We start from the raw sequence: 21,687 nt of genomic DNA, 5'->3' as shown, positions 1-21,687 counted from the left end.
TGCTGCAGACTTTGCTGCGTCAGTAAATTCATACCAGAACCTTATGTTATTTTTTGGCCAACTTTTGAATAAACAATCTATTCCTTCAAAAGGAAGCAGAGTCCTACATTAGAACATTATCTATTGAATGCAATGAAAAGCTTCAAGTGTGTTCTCCAAATCCAACATGTTCATTTAAACTCTTTACATAAACTTAATTTTTAATTTATTTCTTATTGCATGAACACCATGCATCTCCTTCAACTTGGAGATTGAAACCTTCCCATCAACTGAATCAACTAGTTTTATGTGCCATGATGTGAAAGTGAAATATGCTGTATGGTCAACAGGGTTATCGCCATGGCGATTATTCAGTTTCTTTATGAAACTGGCCATTAGTTGCGGGGCACATGGCTGTGCTGACATGCATCAGTAAATGGTGGAGAAGACACTGAAGCAGCACTGTGCACATCAGAGCATCTAAAACACCCTGGTCAATGCAATATTTTGAAGAACTCCATGAGCATATCACACATTTCCCCAGCCAGTACAGTAGTGAAGGGGGGGGGGGGGGCACCTCGTGGTAGTGAGGAAGGAGAAGCATCGCCTCCAAAGATTGTTTTGTCTGCTGCACCTTGAGAAAGCATGGGAGGGAAAGATAATCCTCTGATTGAAACCCACTGATTTCTATGTCTGTGTCCTGATGAATAAAACTGATTATCAAGTGTTGCAATCTTGTCCATTTAGAAGTGGTTATCAGAGAACAGTACATGTTACTTCACTTCATGACACAAATACACATTACTTCCCTGTACATTTTTTTGAGTAATGAAACCTCTGGCTTACATTTTTGATCTTTCTTTTTACACACACACACACACGCACGCACACAAATATTTTTATGGTGATATATCATTAAGTTCTTGAGGGAATCACTTAAAAGATTTTGGTGTTCAAAAGCCAAAGGTTAACTATGAAAGGCACATAAATAAAATTCATAATAATTATTATCATTATTATTATTATTAATATCACTGAGGCACACAATCACAATGCAGTATTTTGGTGTTGCTACACTGCATAAAAGTGAAGTTTGTTGTGTCAGGTTTCTTTGATTTGATTTGTTTATGTGAGTTTGTGTGCATGTGAGAGTGTGTGTGTGTGTGTGTGTGTGTGTGTGTGTGTGTGTGTGTGTGTGTGTGTCTGTGGGTTTAAATTATATTCAATATAATATTGCAGGGCCAACACATAGAGACAGACAACCATTCACACTCACAGTCACACCTACTGTCAATTTAGAGTATCAATCAGCCTCGTCCTCTCTTGATGTCTTTGGACTGTGGGAGGAAGCTGGAGTACCAGAGAGAACCCACACAGGAACAGGGAGAACATGGAGACTCACACAGAAAGATCCTGTGATGGAGCCGGGACTGGAACCCAGAACCTTCTTGCTGTGAGGTGACAGTGCTGACCACCGCACCACCGTGCCGCCTTGTAACATAACATATGATGGTAAATTGATATATTTATAATAGTTTTAAGTTGAAGCGAATGTGTATGTGTGTATTTATGTATGCATTTATATGTACATGTGATATAATAACAGCATCATAGGATATAATAGTGAACTGCAAATAAACAAGATAACAAGCAGTTAATAAGTAGCAAAGGGAGTAGAATTCTGTAAGTCTAGACCTCTTCTCCTACTCCTTTTTGGACACGTTGAGTTTATTTTGTTTACTTTTTTCCCGTTGCTGCTTTAATTCATTTAATATTTTTTTGAATGTTTGAAGGTGGCACGGTGGCGCAGTCGTTAGCACTGTCGCATCACGGCAAGAAGGTTCCAGATTCAAGCCCTGGCTTGAGTACGGAGGCTGCTGGGATAGGCTCCAGCCCCCTTGTGACCCTTAACAGGATAAGTGGTAGAAAATGGATGGATGGATGAATGTTTGGAAAAAAAACAACTACTAATTTCATATGAGGCAAGAGAGTCAAGAACATAATCTTATTATTTTAAATGTGAACTGTATAGAATATTGGTTTGACTTGACACAAAGCAAAATGTCATAAAGCTGAAAGCTGGTTCATTCTTATGCACTTGTAAGCCCTTCATGGCCTCGCTACCAGGCAGCCAAAAGCAAAAATGATCAGTTAACTATGAGTCATACGTAGTTATGTTTGATGACTCATGTTATGATACATGGTGTGTTTGTCCAGCAGATGGAGCCTCAGTGTCACAGCATTCCATCCATCCACAGGAAGGGAGACAACAAAATAAAGAGAGAGAGAGACACTCTGGTGGAGAGGGGAACCACTGACGGTTGCTCTTCTGCCTGTCTTAACAAGGAACAAAAGAGAGGGAAGGGGATGTGAATAATACAGAATCTATATAGTCCTCAAACTGGATGGGCCTCCATAATACTGCATGTTTGGATAAGAAAAATGCTGTTTTCATTTAATACATGAATAAAGTCCAGATACGTCTACCAATGATATTCGAAAATGGTTTCTACTTCAGTTAGATGGAGACGAAATCACTTTAGCAGGCGACCTAAATAAGATTAGCTGGTGTGAAGCTGTTATTCTGAGTGTGAGGCACAGCCGTAGGGGAGAAGAGATGGGTGAGGAAATGTGTCCAAAAACACACAGATAGTAGAGAGGGGGAGTGAGAGCAAAATTTGAACATCAGTTCAAAGCCTATAACCCCCCCCCCCCCAAAAAAAAGTCAAAAACATTTCTCTGTGTCATTTATCATAATTTCAGCAGGGTGAGGTAAAAACTATGAAAACATATTTTTAACAAACTTGATGAAGGAGTGCAGTATTAGCCAAGGTAGAAATCTAGAACATTTTGGGCCAATCTGGACACAGCAATGGAGATTTAAAAGACAACAACATTCAAACCAGAAAAAAAAAATCAAAAAAATTATGTCTGCTAGGGGTGTTTCCAGTGGCATTTGTCTGCTAATTTGTCCTGGTGGAAACAGGAAATGATATGGTGGCTGTGGTTAGCGCGTGGCTTGTAGATGTTTCCTTACCTGAGAGAGAAAAGCAAAAAAAAAAAAAAAAAAAATTGAATTTCCTTTGCACAATACTGTTCATGTCATTTGACCTAAGGACTCTTAAATAGTTCTGGCTGTTATAAAAATAGGACAAATGCCACCAGCTGAGGGTCTTTAGGACTCCACACAGTCAGATATTTTATGAACTTCACACGCTTGGTGATAGCCTCAATCTGAAGATGTCTACTGAATTTAAGTCATAGCACCACTTAGTGGTTACAGATGTTGTTATGACTACAGGCTACTTCAAGTAAGGCTGATGTAAAACAGACAAACAACAACAACAACAACGAAAACCTAACCATAATTGGAATTATATCAAATACACACTGTGTTGTCTTCAGATAGTGTACATAATATGTGTTCTTTAGCAAGCCCTTATGGACACATTAACGATATTTGCACCACAGTGTTGTATTAATGGAACATGCCAAGTCAAGTCAAGTCAGTTTCATTTGTATAGTGCCAGATAACAACAAAAGTGACGTGACACTTTACAAGTAGAGACATGCGCACTGGAACATGTATTACATGCTGTTACCAACTTCACAATAACAGCAGCTGTAATTCACTACAACCTGCTTTCTGGCAACTGCTGTAAAACTGCTGTAACTCACACCACAGTACCACCTGCTGGCCACATACACAACACACAGCGAACACGGTCTGTTCCTACTTTCAAAATCCAAATATAATGTGGTTTCACCACTCTAGTCGGCCTTTAGCTTGTTTTAATTAAATAATCAAGAGACCGCTTCCATACATCTGATAAACACCTTTGTCTTGCTGCAGGTATTTGGATAACTTTGACTGTGATGTGACAAATTGAATGGACAGACTTGTGTCGCAAAAGTGCTGTTTCATGGTTCATAGTCTGGGCGGAAGGTGGGGGTGGTTGCATTAGTAACAGAATTAGAATATTAGGCCTAACATGGTCACAGGTACACACTAAACCTCTCACAGTATCAAATTAATTTGACCGAACAAACAAGAAGAAATTTTAAAAAAGCCTCACTTAATACGACTGCACCTGATCAGCTTGTCCAGCCTCGCTGTTGCCCCACATGTGCTGTCACGTCTGAAAACTCTCTCACATTCTAATTGACAGAGACAAACGGCAGACAACCCTGCCGGAGTAATTGACGATGAATTGAAATGACAACAAGCTTTTGGAGAAATATGAGCTCCAACAGTAGTAAGAGGAAACAGGATGCACACAAAGGACCTAAATAAGATTAGCGACTTTGAAGCAGTTTTTTTTTTTTCTGAATTGGAGGTACAGCTGCAGGGCAGAAAAGATGGAAGAGGAAATGGATTCAACTAAAAAAAAAAAAAGAAAAAAAGATGAGACTGCACAGGTTTGAGGGGAAAACATTTCTCATTCTATCACAGTTTGAAGCCTTGAACTATAAAACTGCTGACAGAATTTCTCAGGCTTGAGAACAACATGAAATCAGTTTTACTTCAATTACAGTTCACATTTAGTTTGAGAGTGGCCAGGCATAAGCAGGGTGCTTCACATAGTGGCATGGCAAACATGGTAAACATTCTTCCAAATCTGCTTCCCTCATCTCAAGGTCAGTGGGATTTGTTCAGTGAGTTTAATGACCAGTATACACACTAGTTCAGGGTATTTGAAATTTTGTTCTATATTAGAAAGCACTTATTATGTGTCATGAATTCCATTAATTTGAAGTGTTTTTGTGTGTTAAAAAAATCTGGTTGCTAACAGGTTGCTAAGCGAGACTATAGAGGCTGTTGCAGGCATTAAATGTCCCCACAACAAAAACAGAAGAAGCACAGAGTCACACATCTACAGGGTGCTTTGTTTACGCGAACATTACAATGTTAGTTTCTGACTTCTGTTTGCATTTATGCTTCCACTTACTTTCTGCAATAATTCAAAAATTCAATTTTAGGTTTAGGGAACTGGAGCTCACTTCTGGGATTAGCCTACAAAAATATGTCATCCTCGCTGCACTCAACGATCGCCAGCAAACCCCGCTAATACTTAAACGAGTGGTTTACGTGGTTGGAATTGGTGTCAAGGGGAGCTGACCCTCCAATACACATCTTATTTTATTATTGCGCTCATATTCATAGAAAGCTTTGATTCAAACAAATAGTGATGGAGCCTTCTGCAACAACTTTATTTTTCTTTCATGTATAGACTTCGTCGCTGATGACACATTTCAATCCATCCAAGGTATGTATGTGTATGTAAAGCAATCCAACACATTATTTGACATCTTTAGTCACCAGCCAGTAAATATAACTTTGTATCACAGTGTGTATGATTTAGCCATGACATACTGTAGTCTCACATTGTCTCATGTTACTTGTGAGTCAGTACATCCTATTCTTTAAGCAGATTACTCCGTCAGTGCATAGTGACTCAATATTTTCCACATCACAGTAGGTCCTTGGTTTGTTTGTGCTCTCCATGGTTTTCTGATAAATGTTTTCATTTCAAAATCCTGCTGTGGGGATAAAGGGAAATCCATCATTTGGCAGTTGGGCCGGCTAAAATCAAATAGTACTTGGTAGAAAATGAGGACAGACAGAAGAGAAAGGGACAAAGATGGGACAGGATCAGAGAGAAGAGGGGAATAAAGGAGACAAAGGGAGGGGAGTGCATGCAGGGGAAGGAGCAGTCACCCAGAGAGGGAAGAAGAAAGCTCAACTGTTATAGGCCATGCGATAAGTGTGGTGAGAGTAGAGAATGATGTACAGCTTGTGCTTTATCTATTTAACTGTTTTGTTTGTAGGAATGAAGTGTTTTTGAAAATGCACCACAGGAAAAAAAAAAAAAAAAAGAGTAACTAATGACCCAGTTCCAGGAGTGATTGAGCTCATTCAGACAGGAGAATCAAACAAGAATACTGCACTCTTCCTTCAGGACCACCAAAATAGATCCGTGATTGCCAAAATCAGTTGGCAGGCAAACATCTACATCTTTTGTTGCTAGGAAATGCTACTGCTGACATTAAGCCACTGCTTGTCAGTGGTAAAAGGGGTTTTCATGTCATGCTATTCTGTTATTCTCTGACAGCATCTTTCACATTTTACTGACCCAATTTTTTTAAAGGCCTTGTCTGCTTGTATTCAGTCTAGTGTTTGTGATGCATCTTACATTCCAGCTTTTTCAGCTGTACTCTTTTCCCATACACCCTGGTGTGTTTTCATTGCAAAGTTAATTGCCATGTTATTCATTCATTTATTAGTAGTACATGAGGGAAAGCACTCAAGAGGATAGCTGCACTGCTAAGTAGAACTGCATGTTACTTTGCAATTTATGGTAAAGTGAACAGCCACTGGAGGGTTTTCATCTTGCATGCAGTTATAGGTGCTTTGCAGTATGACCCTTGTAAAAGTCATTCAAGTTGAACACAGTAACCACAACAGAATGTCACAGAGATGGCGTATATTTGTAGGCCCGTCTGGATGTTAGCACGATTGGTTCCTTTGACCAAAAGAAGAACCAAAAGTGGCATTAGCAGTAGCAAGACTAGCACCGCTAGAATTAATGCTAGCAGTTGGATCAACAGGGCGGCACGGTGGTGCAGTGGCTGGCACCGTCGCCTCACAGCAAGAAGGTTCCAGGTTCTAACCCCACAGGATCTCTCTGTGTGGAGTCTCCATGTTCTCCCTGTTCCTGTGTGGGTTCTCTCTGGTACTCCAGCTTCCTCCCACAGTCCAAAGACATCTAGAGGGGACGAGGCTGATTGATACTCTAAATTGACCGTAGGTGTGACTGTGAGTGTGAATGGTTGTTTGTCAATATGTGTTGGCCCAGGGGACCCATCCAGGGTGAACCCTGCTTCTGGCCTGAAGGCTGCTGGGATAGGCTCCAGCCCCCTGCTACCCTTAACAGGATAAGAAGTAGAAAACGGATGGATGGATAGAATTGGATCAACATTTGAGTGTCAGCCTTTACAGTTTGGAAGTAGATCTACAGGGGGCATATCCTACCCATGGCCCAACTTTGCCTCTGATTGGTTAGAGATGAGTGGGAGAGTGAGCTGGATCAGGCTCAGAGCCAATCAGAGGAAGAGCAGAAGGGTGTTTTGGGGGAAAAAACACAAAACTTAGGTTTATTTTTGGCTTAATGCCAAAGGCAGTGAGCCGATAGCTGCTGTCATCTCTGCCTGACTGAGTGGACAAGTTGAAATGTGCCTGAGCAGCATCGTTGGCTCCATCAGTTGAGAGGCATTTCAAACCTCTCTTTTCTCACCTTATCTTAAGATGGTTCTACATTAATATTGTAGTATATTAGACAAAGATGAGCTGATATTTTGGTAGCCAGTAGAGTATTTGTCATCTTTTCAGGCTCTTACAGTACCCGGGTTTTTGTTTTTAAAAGCTGATTGCGCTTGGAGAAACATTCATATAATTCAGTTTTAATACACAAATCAAACATTTAACGTGTAAAAAGTTTTGTTCTTCCAGCTACATTTACAACATCTCTAGCTTTTTTGTTGTCATTTTGACACACCCGTGACATAACTGCATGTATCAATGTTTTTGAAGCATATGAGGCTCTCTGGAGAGAGCAATGGGGTGGTTCAGCCCCCCCCCCCCATGGTCTCTAAAACACAAGAGGTGTAATGATTTTATTAAATAAAAGCTTTGACATTAATATGGTGAATTTAGAACTACACCCTCATGGAAGATGGATCATTTTGAAAGTTATAATTGAAGACAAAGAGATTTGTCTGATCAATTTATACGGGCCAAATAGTGACGAAACAAGCTTTTTTGAAGACATAAGCAAAGCCATGAATGGAATTAAGTTTGTATGTGATGATAATATGGTTGGAGAATACAATGTAGTCCAAAACAGGGAAATAGATCGTGAAGGGGACAATACAGCTAATTATCACCCATGTGCACATAAAGAACAATAATGGATGAGAGAGGGGCTGCACGGTGGTGCAGTGGTCAGCACTGTGGCCTCACAGTAAGAAGGTTACGGGTTTGAGTCCTGGCTCGGAAACGGAGTCTTTCTGTGTGGAGTCTGCATGTTCTCCCTGTTCCTGCGTGGGTTCCTGCTCTCTGGTACTCCAGCTTCCTCCCACAGTCCAAAGACATCAAGAGGGGACGAGGCTGATTGATACTCTAAATTGACTGTAGGTGTGAATGTGAGTGTGAATGGTTGTCTGTCTCTATGTGTTGGTCCTGAGATGGACTGGTGACCTGTCCAGGGTGAACCCCGCCTCTCGCCCGAACGCTGGGATAGGCTTAGGCTTCGAACCTTCACAGGAATATGCGGAAGACAATGGATGGATGGATGGATGGATGAGAAAGATTTGGTTGATATATGGATGCTAAAAAATCCCAAATTACAAAGATGTACATGGAGAAGGCAAAATCAAAGTAGCCGCATAGATTATTTTCTTACTTCGTTTCCCCTGGTATCGAGAGTTAATGGTTTAAGACAATTTGAAATCTGATTCTCAACTTACATCACTGCATCATGGAATGACAGAACACCAAAGAGGCAGCGGATATTGGAAATTCAATCAAAAACTACTAAAGGGGGCTGCACGGTGGTGCAGTGGTCAGCACTGTCGCCTCACAGCAAGAAGGTTCCGGGTTCGAGTCCCAGCTCAAGCACAGGATCTTTCTTTGTGGAGTCTCCATGTTCTACCTGTTCCTGTGTGGGTTCTCTCTGGTACTCCAGCTTCCTTCCACAGTCCAAAGACATCAAGAGGGGACGAGGCTGATTGATACTCTAAATTGACCGTAGGTGTGACTGTGAGTGTGAACGGTTGTTCGTCTCTGTATGTTGGTCCTGCGATGGACTGGCGACCTGTCCAGGGTGAACCCTGCCTCTCACCCGTAGACGCTGGGATAGGCTCCAGCCCCCCCCCCCCCCCCGCGACCCTTAATAGAAAGGAATAAGTGGAAGACAATGAATGAATGAATGAACTACTAGAGGACCACATTTTGAAAAAACTTCTGAATTTATAATGGATTTCTTTTCATATAATGTAGGTTCAGCCACGTGCAGTTTGGGAGGCCTTACGTGTGCCTTTAGAGGGCATACAATTAAAACTGCATCATACAGAGAGAAACTTATTATATTAAAAGAAGAGAATATTAAAAAAAAGATGTTGGAATATTGACAACATATCTTGAGAAACAAGACATTACCCAGGATACATTAGACTAACTTGAACAAAAACAAAAAGAATTTGAACAACTAATATATGAGAGGACTAACATTTCATGCTATAAATCCAAAGCAGAGTGGATGGAAAAGGGAGAAAGACGCAAAACGTTCTTTTAAAATTTACAAGAAAGGAATAACTCCAAGAAGAATACACCAAGACTCATGGAGGATGATGGGAATATACTAACTACACCAGAAGAAATAATGAATGAAAAAGAAAAATTAATAAAAAAAAATACAGACATGCTTTTAGCCAAAGACAAGGAAGAGTTTCGAGAAGATCCAGTCTTTACTTATAATCATGTGAAATTAACTGATGCTCTAAAGCAATTGTTTGAGGGCCTCATAAAAGAAGATGAACTTTACTCTTCAATAATGTCTTTTAAAAATGAATTACCACCATTAGTACATCACGATCAAACAGGGTTCATAGAGGGACGAAATATATCCGATAGTATTAGGCAGTTACTTGAAATAATCGAGCGCTGTGATGCAGAAGACAAGGCAAGTCTTGATTTTATTGTCGACTTTAAAAAGGCCTTTGATGAAGTTAATTGTGAATTTATCACTCGATGTTGAAGTTACTTCAACTTTGAAGATTCTATGATAATCATGGATCAAAGTAATGTGCTGTAAGGTTATTAACAACGGATACCTTTCAAAACCTATCACTCTGGAAAGAGAAGGGAAACAAGGACACCCTCTATCTCCGTACCTATTCATCATGGCCACTGAGATATCGGCGGGGAGAATAAGATCAAATGAAAACATCCGAGGACTGCAAATACATGGTATAAATTCAAGTATATGAATGTATGCAGATGATACAACCTTTAATTAAGACCAGATGACCTGTCCTTGCAAAACTTTATCAATGGTAGGATCCCTTTTCAAAAATACCTGGATTGAAACCTTACTATGAAAAATGCCATATAATGAAACCAGCAGGGGAATAAATTGGCCATCTGTGGTAAAACAATACTGGTAAATGCACTGATTGTGTCCCAGTTTCCACGGTTTATGTATCTCATATTAACACTACCAACGCTTGCAGAAACCTTTTATGAGGAATATGAACAAGACATATTCAAATTCATATGGAATGGAAGATAAAATCAAATGTACATATCTACTGTATATAATGAGTATAATTCAGACGGTGCAAAATAGCTGAACTTGAAAAATATGAATCTATCACTGAAGGCCTCTCTCATTCCCAGTTCTATTCAACAAAGAATAGTTCTCTTGTAGACATTTGGAAAAGGCTCATTCTATGTTTGAAAAAAGACTGTTTCCATTCTTACAAGTTCAACCCTCACAATTTTTCCCTATGAAAGATATTTTTCTGAAATGTCTGCCTGTTTAACAGAGGCACTGCAAAGCTGACTGGACTTTCAGCTCTGACCTCCAGAAAACAATGACCAAATTTTACAACCGTTACGGCTTAACTGTAATATACTGAGCGGTGGAGCCACAATGTTCTGGAAACAAATGTTCAGAATGGGGATAATGTTTGTAAAAGAGATTATAAATAAAGAAAGTAGAATTATGTCATATTCACAAATAACACGTGCATGGACGAGTATGCACTCTGCAACAATACGGCTAACTAATTGGAGCCTTACTGCAGCAATGGAATAGAAAAATGAACACGATTGCAGGTTCACACTCAGTATGTGGACCATCTATAAAACAAACCAGATGGTTCAAAAACAAAATCAATAAAGAACTGTGTACTTTTCATTTACAAGCGAAAAAAACTGGTGGCAGTACCTTATGGAATCTTTGCCATACAGTACCAATCCCATGGAATCAAGTTTCCACAACTTTGTATGAAACAAAAACAGATACAAGAGCAAGATATTTTCAATTTCAATTATTTAAAAGTATTTCGCTACAAAAAAGCGGGATGGGCATAATTTCACACATTCATGAATTTTTCTCATTTTACAAAAGGCAAAAGAGTGACAGAATCAGCTGATACTACTTTACCTGATGAGTATGCCGGAGAGGCTGACTCTGATGGGGGAGACGCCTGAATCATACGAGAAGGGGTGGGAAGACAGCGTGTTTTGAAGAGAAAATGAGACGTTTACTAGATGTCCTTCAAGCTCTCAGTTTATTTTTCAAGAGGGAGACGCAGAGGGTGAGCCTATTACAACTTCATCATGCGAAGAGGAGAATGGCGTTGAGGATGATGAGGTGACTGACCTGTTGTCTGTCACCAGCAATGAGTGGTAAGGCATACTTGAATATTTAAAGCTTTTGTTTTGTTTATTTCTCTTTTCTAAGTGTTTGAAACCATGTTTTATATGCATATGATGTTCTATATTTAGGTAGGGTTATGTGCACATAAATCAGGGGTGAAATGATAGACAGATAGATGATTAGCCTTTTGTTTCTCTCTCTATCTGAAGATGAGTGAACTCTCATACTCATTTCAAAGAGAGGGATACACTGATTTTCCTAGTGTTTATTTGGGGTTATAGTTTATGTTTATTTCCACATGTTACCCATTGCTCCTTGTAATATTACTTGTAAGCTTTTATTTTATAAACTGAGTATTCACATTGTTGTAGGAGGCCAGAGAATGAGAATTTTAGACCCTCTCCACGGAGGCTTTCCCAGAGAGGCAGCAGGAGGAGGAGTCAGCTCAGCCACACCATTGTCTGGAGCCTTGGCGAACAGGAAACGACCCTGACAAGAGTAGAAACTGCTTTGCAGAGTGGCATTGATTAAAAAAAAAACAACTAAACTAACAAACACCCCTCCCCCCAAAAAAACAACAAAAATTTATATTTCTATATAGTTTGGTTACATCTCAGTTTGTACCTCTTAAGTTAAATTTGCACTATTTTGAAGCCTGGTAATACAGAGCAATATTGTAGCTCTATATAATTTTGCTCAGTTTGTTTGAAGAGTTGCAGCTGACAAGGTAAAAACATTTTTTTCTACGGGAAATATTTGTATATAGTTAAATATTTTTCAACTTTAACCATTGCATGTTCATATTTGCAACAGTTCATTGAGTATGTTTGTGGATTTTATTGTAATAAGTATAGTATCATAATGTAGTATATCGTAATAATGAGTATAGTATAGTATAGTATAGTATTTTTTAAATATTTTTTTTGTATCTTTTGGCCCAGTATGTTGATAAAGTAGGTGAAAGTGAAAAATAATGATCAGATCATATACGAAGTGCTGAAAAACCAACAAACATAGGGATGATAAACATGGTTTTTATGTGGTATATAAACGCAAAATCAAAAGTGTTCAAAAACAGTCAAAGTAGTTTCTGACCTCTGAGGGTGAAAGAAAAAAAAACTGACTTCAAGATGAGGGAACTGGATGTTCAACAAGACGTATCTTTTTCTGGGATTTAGGATTCATTCCCCTATTGACGTGGATCATGCTGAACAGCTGAAACCTTTTTGTCTTCCAAATTAATTACACATTTCTATTCTGTTTCACGGGAACCTCACAAAACGTGATCCAATGCCCCAGAGGAACATCAGTAAAGGCGTCGCGTTTCACTCAGAGAACTTACATAGGGTCATCTAATGCTTTTAGGTCTTTTAAAATAGAGGGAGTCTAGATTTGCCAAAAGAGAAATTATTTCCTCACCTATAAACTGAAGTTCAGACGCCATATAAAAAGATTTGAACGCTGTGTTATTTGCCAGAGTGTGAGAGTGAAGCTGGCTGTCAAAGCCCCTATTGGTTAGTATGATACTTCCAAGCTCCTTCATTTTAATACATTTGGCTTCTTCAAGTTTTTGACAGGCTCCAAAGAGTACACTTCCTCTCTTATGATTCAATCAAATTGTACTTATATTTAAAACTGGAGAGCATCATTAGAATATTGTGCTTATAAATGGCCTCACCCTCTTTAACTTTTCCCCCTAGAGGGTATTTTGTAGCCCTTTTCCATTTTGAGTGTTTATATAATTATTAATATTATATATATATATATATATATATATATATATATATATATATATATATATATATATATATATATCTCAGGAAGGTCTCAAGCTGTTGTTTAGTTTGTTTAGTTTAAATGTGTCTAGTCTACGTGGTGGTGGTGGTGGTGGTGGTGGTGGGGGGGGGGGGGGTCGGGGCTTTCTGTGAGAGCAAATAAACATTAGTTTAGTTTCCAGGCTAATAGAAAATAGAAATCATCACAAGATAGATAATAATTTTATCATTCTGGGTTGCCGTGGGAAAAACAACAACAACAGCAACAAGCGAACAGGGATCTGAACAACAGATTACAACAGGCTGGAAGGCATTTCCTCCTGTCTCTCCGCTTTGAATGAAAATTAAAGATGATGGAACAAAATCCCTAATCTTTTTATACCTTGCAGAGTAGATGGAATGCAGATTGCCTATCGACAAGATAATTAATGTAATATTACTGGCTGCACACAGACATACACACACACACACACACACACACACAGAGGTGTCATTTACTCTGAGTTCTTGCTTTGTTTTGCATTCTGTCAGCAGATTCTTGTGTTATTTGACAATAGCAAGTGTAGTCAGAGTGACACAGTGATGGGTTGTACTGTGGATAGGAGCAGTGAATAGACATACAGTCATCAAGGATGACATTTTAGATATGCCTTTGAATTATGAAACACAGTGATCATAAAACGATGATTAAAGAATTCACCAAAAAAATGAGAAAACACTTTCACTAAGATGCTACCACTTTTTAAATAAGTGTTGAGTTGAGCAGCAGCCATGCTGCTCTCTACCTGGGTGCATCAGGTGTGGGTGTGGCTCCCAGTAGCAGACTAAGTTCACCAGGTGGAGATGATCTGGTAATCAGGGAGCTTGGAGAACACTCACTCACACTCACAACAAAGGAGACTGGGAGCAAGCAGCGTGTGAGACAAATGGATACAAACGTGGCTTGAGCAGAGAAGACTGCAGGACTAACAGCTTGCTTCAATGAGGACCAAGGAGCCGGTGAGCTTTTGTTCATTCCTGTATCCCCATAGGCTTCGTTGGTATTGTAATAAAATTAAATCAGTTTTAAATGTGATGCACGGGGAAAGTAATGTGACCTAAATCATGTGAGTTAAAAATGTGTGTTTACATTTTTTTTTTGTAAGCTGGTGAAGATTGCAAGGGTAAAATCATGATTGAGCAGTGCTTTAAAATGTATTTTAAGTTTTTTGGGCGCTTCAAATGTTGTTAGTTCTACTTGTGTTCTAGATTAATGTCTAATGGGTTAAAAGGTAAGTAGTTTCTGCTTATTTTCATTCTAGGAGTAACAAATTATTTGAGTTTGCTTTATATTTGTAATTGGGTTACTTTTTTAAAGGTATTTTGTTTGTTTGTATTTCAGGCTTTTCACCTCTACAGACTTGGACAACTTTCAAAATAAAAGAGAGCCGAATTTTGTTCTTGGAGTGACATACAGTCCTATCTCCTGAAGCAAGCTACCTTTTCAAGTGGGGGAATTGCAGTTTAAGTCTTAAAGGGGAAAAACACTTGACAATAAGGGACATTTGTCAACATCACTCCCACAGCAGTGGAAAAATATAAGGTTGTATCAAAACCACAAAGGAATGCAGTTTTGGAGGGTTGAAGTATTTCTCCACTGAACTTCAGCTAATGATCCAAGAGGCGGTTGCAGAGCATGAGCAGCCTCAGGTGTCATCAGAGCCTCATGATGTCCTCGCAGCCATGAAGGCGATGACAAAAACGAATGTTGATATTCGGCCAGTGAGGGACACAGAAACCACACCTCTAGACAATACATGGGGGTGCACCCACCCTGAAACTTCCATCGTGGTGTATCTGGTGAGGCAGGTTGCCAGTTTAGCCTTACCACACAGGAAATTCATCAGAACACTTTAATCCTCACAGAATACGTGGGTCTTAATATATAGGGCCCCACTCTGAGGCTCTCCAAAGGACTCTGATGCCTCACCCCCTGACTCCTGACAGAGCTGTAGCAGCTTCCAGTCCAACCTATGTGCTTGTCTCATTTTAGGCCGGGTCACAGAATAGGTGCTACCCACCTGGATCAAAGGGAGTCATGGAAGATGGAGTCCTCCGACACCCAAGGTCCAGGACTAATACGCCCTGTCGAGGGCTCAGTTCTAGGGAACACTGTGCAGAGAAATGTAAGTTGGACTACACGATGAGCTGTACGTTTTCTAAAATTTCAAAATCGAGAACAAATGGCAACACAGAAAAGACAACATTCAATGTTCAACCGCAGGTGGACACTTCGGCTTGGGTCCCTCATAAGGGAGGAACACAGTTCACAGTAATATGCCAATACACAGCCGCGGTCCATATTCTCTCAACTCGTAAGGGAGCTGGAGGTTAGGCTTGCCTAAAAAGGAACATCCAGCTGTAGCTCAGCAGCTATCAGGTCTACATGAATGAACTGGGACTCTAGTCAGTGTCAGTGGCATTGAATTATTTACTAAATTGTTTTTGGATGTTTTTTTTCTTCAGCAGACAGTGGGTAACACCGTCACGGTGATAATCCTCTCCATAGAGATAAGACTGAATACATTCTTGGTTCCCAAATTTAATAGAAATACTACAAAGCACATAGATCATAGAAATATTTTGAAGGTGAGGACCAGACAGACACTCCATTGGTACACTTGAATCCCCAAAGTTTTTTGGGTTACATTGTTGAATCAGGAATTTTGTGTATCCTCCATGACAGAAGCCTTCTGGACGGCTTGGCAGAGATTCTGGACCATCATCTGCCATCTCAGGAGAGGGAAGCGGTGCACTGTCGGCACTGTGTATGGTGGGGTACTCCGAGAGTATGGGATATTGGACGGCCTGATTTGGCGGTCCGCCGTATAATGTGTGCCAGAGCTCGGACTGCATTGCCGGCAGTAAGTCGTAGTGGTTTCCAGTGAGGGTTGGACTCCGCCAGTGAGGCGAACTCTGCATCGGTCCGTTGTGGTAAAGAGGTAGCTGAACCGAAAGGCAAAGCCCTTTTTTTACTGGTTGATCTACGTTCCTGCCCTCACCTATGGTCATGAGCTTTGGGTAATAACCTTAAGGACAAGATTGTGGGTACAAACAGCTGAAATGAGATTCCTCCAGAGGGTGGCTGGGCTCTCCCTTAGAGACGGGGTGAGAAGCTCCATCATATGGGAGGAGCTCGGAGTAGAACCGCTGCTCCTCCTCATCAAGAGGAGTCAGATGAGGTGGGCTCAGGCAACTGGTCAGGATGACTCCCAGACACCTCCCTGGGGAGGTGTTCAGGGAACATTGGAATGACAAGAGGCCTCAGGGAAGGCCCAGGACATGTTGGAGACACTATGTCTCTCAGCTGGCTTGGGAACGCCCCAGGATCCCCCATGAGGAGCTGGAAAAAATAGCCAGGGAGAGGGAAGTCTGGGTTTCTCTGCTTAGGTTGTTGCCCCCCCTGTGACCGGACCCAGGATAAGTGGATGGATAATATTAATAGATGTATTGTGTCACTACCAGCAAAGTATGAAAAGGTTGTGGTCATTTTCAGTTTTCCATATTGCCACCTTCTTAAAATAATAGCCAGTCATTTTTTGACAGAAAAGTTTTTGCCTAATTAAATTCCTGATGATGTTTTGTCTCCAGTTTTTTTGGATTTTCTTGAAAAAAATGACTTAGGCAATTATCTTAAGAAGGTGGCAAGATTCAGTATGCATTGGTTGGCTTGCCATCGTCAACCACGTATGTGTCCCAGCAATTATTCATTTTCACGAATCATTTGCATTGTCTGTGAGCCGCTAAGTGAAAATTCCGTTTTCTGTGTCCGACTCCTTTGCTCCATTGTCTGAGCCTGCTGGTTCAATCATATTCTGCATCCTAGCAGTGGTCTATTTTTCCACCCACATTCTGCAAATCAGTTCAGTGGTCAGGAGAAATGAGTCCGAATTTGCCCGAAGGTGTCAGCCTTGACATCCTCAGGTTTGAAGAGTGCCACTAAAAGAAAAAAAGTCGACAATGAAAATCAGCAATTTCAAAGAGAGCTAGACAGTTCATCCTCCAACGTATGTTAAGGAGGTCTCTGCTGCCTCGGTTCACAAATGTGCTGCTCGCTGACTGACACCATCAGAGATCAGACACAGACACAACAACAACAACATGGAGAGCACAGACCAGTTTGACAACTGCAAGAATTACGGCTGCATCTGTCATGAAGATGCCTTCCCCTGGAAATGAGTGGACATGTTAAAAAAAAAACAACTCATTTTTCAGGAATGTGAAACTAAATAGTTGAGCTCACATGTTTTGCATTTTATGATTCTGTTGATCTGCGCTATACTTGGAACATCTGGTCCACCTTTGTCTGTCCTGAGAGAAAGTTTCTTACTCTGTGGTCCTCCCCAGGGATTCTGCCTTTGCTGTCCCTGCTGAAAGGATTGGTTTTTGTCTTTAGGTAAGTTTACCCTTGCCCGGATCAAGAGGTCAACGCCTCAAGAGGTGTAAGTGATTTGTAGCGTGGTAGCTCATTGGACTGTTTCAAGTTTGGCTCTGGAATCTCAGCCTGCAACTAAATAGAACAGACAAAGTCCAGCAAAACAAATCTCACATGATTTTTTTTTTTTTTTTTTTTTTTGGTTTCCTATCTGACAGTACTCATCCTAATTTTGGCCTCAACATTTGGGCCACCCCAATTGAAAACAAGCTTTCTTGTAACATTTTCTGTGAGGGCACAAATGTTTCTTTTGGTAAAGAGATGTTTGGGAAATCGATATTTACGAAAGAGAAAATAAGGGTGTACATAACATGTGTGGCCTTGAGTGTTATATTAGCCACTGAGCAGCCAGCACTTTGCCCACACATATCCTTGACAGGATAATTCTGAAAATGACTAACCAAGGATTTCTAGGAATAGTTCAACATCCAAGACTCAGAACACAAAAATTACCATCCATCCAGATTGAATGTTTCTTGAAGCAATAGCCACCTTGAAAGGAAATTCTGTGACACAGGTGATATGACCTCCTCCATCATGCTACTAACTTGATTAAACTCAACCAAACAAACTACAGCACGCTTGTGTTCTGTAAATAGAAAATAACATGTAGGCCAGTAAATTCACACACAGTATACTTAAAAAATGAAACCTATGAATTTGACCTAGACGTGTGTTGGATGAGATGTCACTCATATTGGAATTTTCAACAGCTTTTCTTAGCCAATGTGCAACACAACCCTAGTTCTATTAATGCAGGGAAGGGCTGTTTTGGAAAAAAAGTGTACTTGATGACATTTCCAATGAGTCCAACTCTTATGTCCAAGTTAGGTCTCGATCAAAGTTCCATCCATCTATTTTCTACACTGCTTAACCCATTAAGGGCAGGGGGAGCCTATCCCAGCAGCCTTTGGGCAAGAGGCAGGGTTCACCCTGGACAGGTCACCAGTCCGTCGCAGGGTCAACACATAGAGACAGACAACCATTCACACTCAGCCACGCCTACGGTGAATTTAGATGACTCTAACTTGCTCTTCTTGGACTGTGGGAGGAAGCCATTCTACAATAACAGCGTAGGATATGGCATTAGACGTAAGGCTTCACAATATAGCCTTAATGACTCAATTATTCATGACAACCATTTGCTTTTATACTAAACTGTCATTTCAAAAGGGGAAAAAATAAAGGGTTGTGAGAAACATTGTCACAGGAACTGTCTATCAGAGGTTGACTGACTGGAAATAGGCAGCACTGGCATTGATAAATGTCTTTGATCCCTGGACACCATGACAGCCATTAATTAACTGTCTCTACCAAGGGTATCGGTCAAACAGCACTCTGACTTCTTGTATTTAAGCGGGCAGTAATTAATACCCTCCATGCACAGTTTGTCACAGAGTCAGATGCTGCTATGAGGAAAAGGTCAGATGTTGCTTTTGAGGGTTGATGGATGTGATGTGCAAGTACAGAAGGAGATTAGCTGTCAAACGTAACTTTTTCTTTTTACAGCGATGACAACTGGGTTTTAAAGGCTTCCCAGTTGTTGAGGTTGTTGAATTGTTAAATAGTTTTATTGTCTATAATCACATAGTCATTTATTGATATCTTTATCTAGTTAGATGCCAGCTGACTGCATCAATTCAGACTGGTGCAAAACATTGTTTTTCACCACAAGGATTTTGATACACGTGGCCTTATTAATGACCATGCATTTGTAATCTATACATTCTATAATTTAAAAAATTTGAATAACATTTAAATCAACACGTTCAACGAATATTGTGTGTGACAATATTATTTACATGATTTATGCGAAACAAACCATTATTTGGTCAACAGATCAAGATGAGACATAACCCTGAGATTTTTATATAACCGAGTCTAACGAAAAGATATGTTCAAAAATACAAATATTCAAGAAAAACACAACACTGAAGTGACAACGAACTGGTTACAATCAGTATACGCAAGTAAGAACTCAAGTCATACAGGGCAACAAGAGACCACCACAATTTCACCTGCTGCTGTGCAGCATGATGAGCGAAACATCTTGTTACAACTCATATTTTCCTCAATCCCTTAAATCAATCAAATAGAATACTAATAGCAACTGCAATTCTAGCATTAATAAGCTACAAATAGTAAATATTGTGTGTAATAGTTGAAAGTCAAACGATAAGACATTTTCCCACTCATCATCATATCATCAGGGTTTTGACGTATTCACAAAGGATTTCCCTCCAGTTTAAATTCTTGATTGTGTTGTACGTCGCTTTAAAAATAAAGCATCTACCAAAAGAAATTGTAGAACTGTAGAATTGTTTCATGGCTCCACATCAGCGACAACCATTGATTGGACAGAAATGATTGTGTTTTTGAGTCTGCAGAGCTTTTTAACATATTTAATATGTTATAACATTATATTGCCTCCGACTGCTCAAGTTTAGCATACATACACAATCAAATGTATATGTGCTTTGTATAATTCCGGTGTGTGCCATTATTACGTTCAACCAGTAATAATTGTGATTATTTGTGATAGCTGTATGAGGTGTGAAAGTGGGTGTGAAACCTAATTTGCCCCTGGGGGACAATAAAGATTGTGAACTTGAACTATCTCTGGAAGAGTTGATGGAATTTAGCAAATGTACTACAAACATTCAAGGGTCACTGTCACCTTATATGAACACGATATCTCAGGAGCTATTTTAAGATTTTGTTTTTTCATCTACTGGGACTAAAGATTTGAGTGGTTAAAGGTCAAGATCACCGTGATGGACTCGCATTCGGCACAAAATCACTGTGTTATTTGTGGTTAAACAATCCGTACACTTTTTTCTATTTCAACGAAAGACAATGTTAAAGCTGTGGATTCAGGACCCAAATGCAAGTTGCAGACAGAGGTGAAGATGATTTACTGAAACAAAACAAAAATTCTAAAAATAAAGTCACAGGGATTTCACGGGAAGGACAAAGGGCATTATGACAGCATTCCGATAAAGACAAGACAGAAAACCAATACTAAAATGCAACTCCACTAATGACACAACAAGAAATGAGCAGAGGAACACAAGGGAAGGGAAAGAGCTGATTGAATCTGAAACACTGGGAACAATGTGGCTGACAAAGACTAATGACCACCAGAATCCACAGGGATGAGTGGGGGGCCAACCAGACCAGAACACTTCTAGACATAGCCAGGTTTGTCTAAAAACGTTTCACTCGTCCTCTTACATCAATCTGCAATATTTTGGATAGTGCAGGTCAAGCAGCCTTCTATCTTTCAGCACTTTCCTTCCCCTCCCATCAGAGCTCTTAGTGTGTTGTGGGTGAAACATGTTCTCCTTGACCACGACTGCCTGTGCTTTTCCTACCCATCTTTTTGAGTGATATGGATGGTGGAGTCTGATGAGTAGCTTTTATGAGCAGTCACAGACAAAAAATGTACTAATGATGCTGGCTACTGTTGCAGCAGGGAGATACTTTTGTGTGAGAAGCTAAACTAAGAGCATAAAAAACACCCCTGATTATCCTTCCCGATAAGATGGAGACGCTAAGTTAACCTAACGTGAGGATGGAACTCCTTCATACTACACTGGATCAATACTGCCCCTTGCGGTACAAAGTGGTATTACAAGAAAGGAGGGACTTGCACTTGCTAGTTCGAAACTGTACAAACAGAACCTTAAGTGTGAAACAGCTTTTTAACATCTCTAAATGGGTAATATGCTTAAAGTGACTCTACAAAAACTTAATTATGAAAAACAAAACTCAAACAAAAAGGGCAAGACATGACGTTCAAGCATAAAAAAAACCCACCTGTCTTCTGAAAATGTGACAGAATTACTTTATTGTGCAAATGTGACTGAATAAAACGGAAGTGGCACATGAAGTTGCTCAAAAGAAAAGCAGAAAGAAAGAAGTCCTCGTGAATAATAGTGAAATCTTCAAGGAACAGTAATGTGTCGAACAAAGCAAAAGCAATTTTGTTCTGTGTTTGCATGGTTGGGAATCA

At 40.0% G+C, this 21,687-nt stretch overlaps 1 long non-coding RNA gene across 1 annotated transcript; it reads left to right on the top strand.

Moving 5' to 3' along the window:
• Positions 1–14,053: 14,053 nt before the first annotated feature.
• On the top strand, positions 14,054–18,029 carry LOC147249978 (uncharacterized). The gene is made up of 3 exons (XR_015119229.1): positions 14,054–14,197; positions 15,231–15,363; positions 15,924–18,029. It is a non-coding gene; the product is annotated as an uncharacterized LOC147249978 (long non-coding RNA).
• Positions 18,030–21,687: the final 3,658 nt, after the last annotated feature.

The sequence above is a fragment of the Aulostomus chinensis genome, chromosome 14 (assembly GCF_037954235.1).
Source record: "Aulostomus chinensis isolate RoL2024-O1b breed Wild chromosome 14, RoL_Achi_v1.0, whole genome shotgun sequence".
In the NCBI taxonomy this organism is placed as follows: Eukaryota; Metazoa; Chordata; class Actinopteri; order Syngnathiformes; family Aulostomidae; genus Aulostomus; species Aulostomus chinensis.
The sequence above is the reverse complement of the archived record's forward strand: the minus strand, read 5'-3'. Positions and strand labels throughout refer to the sequence as shown.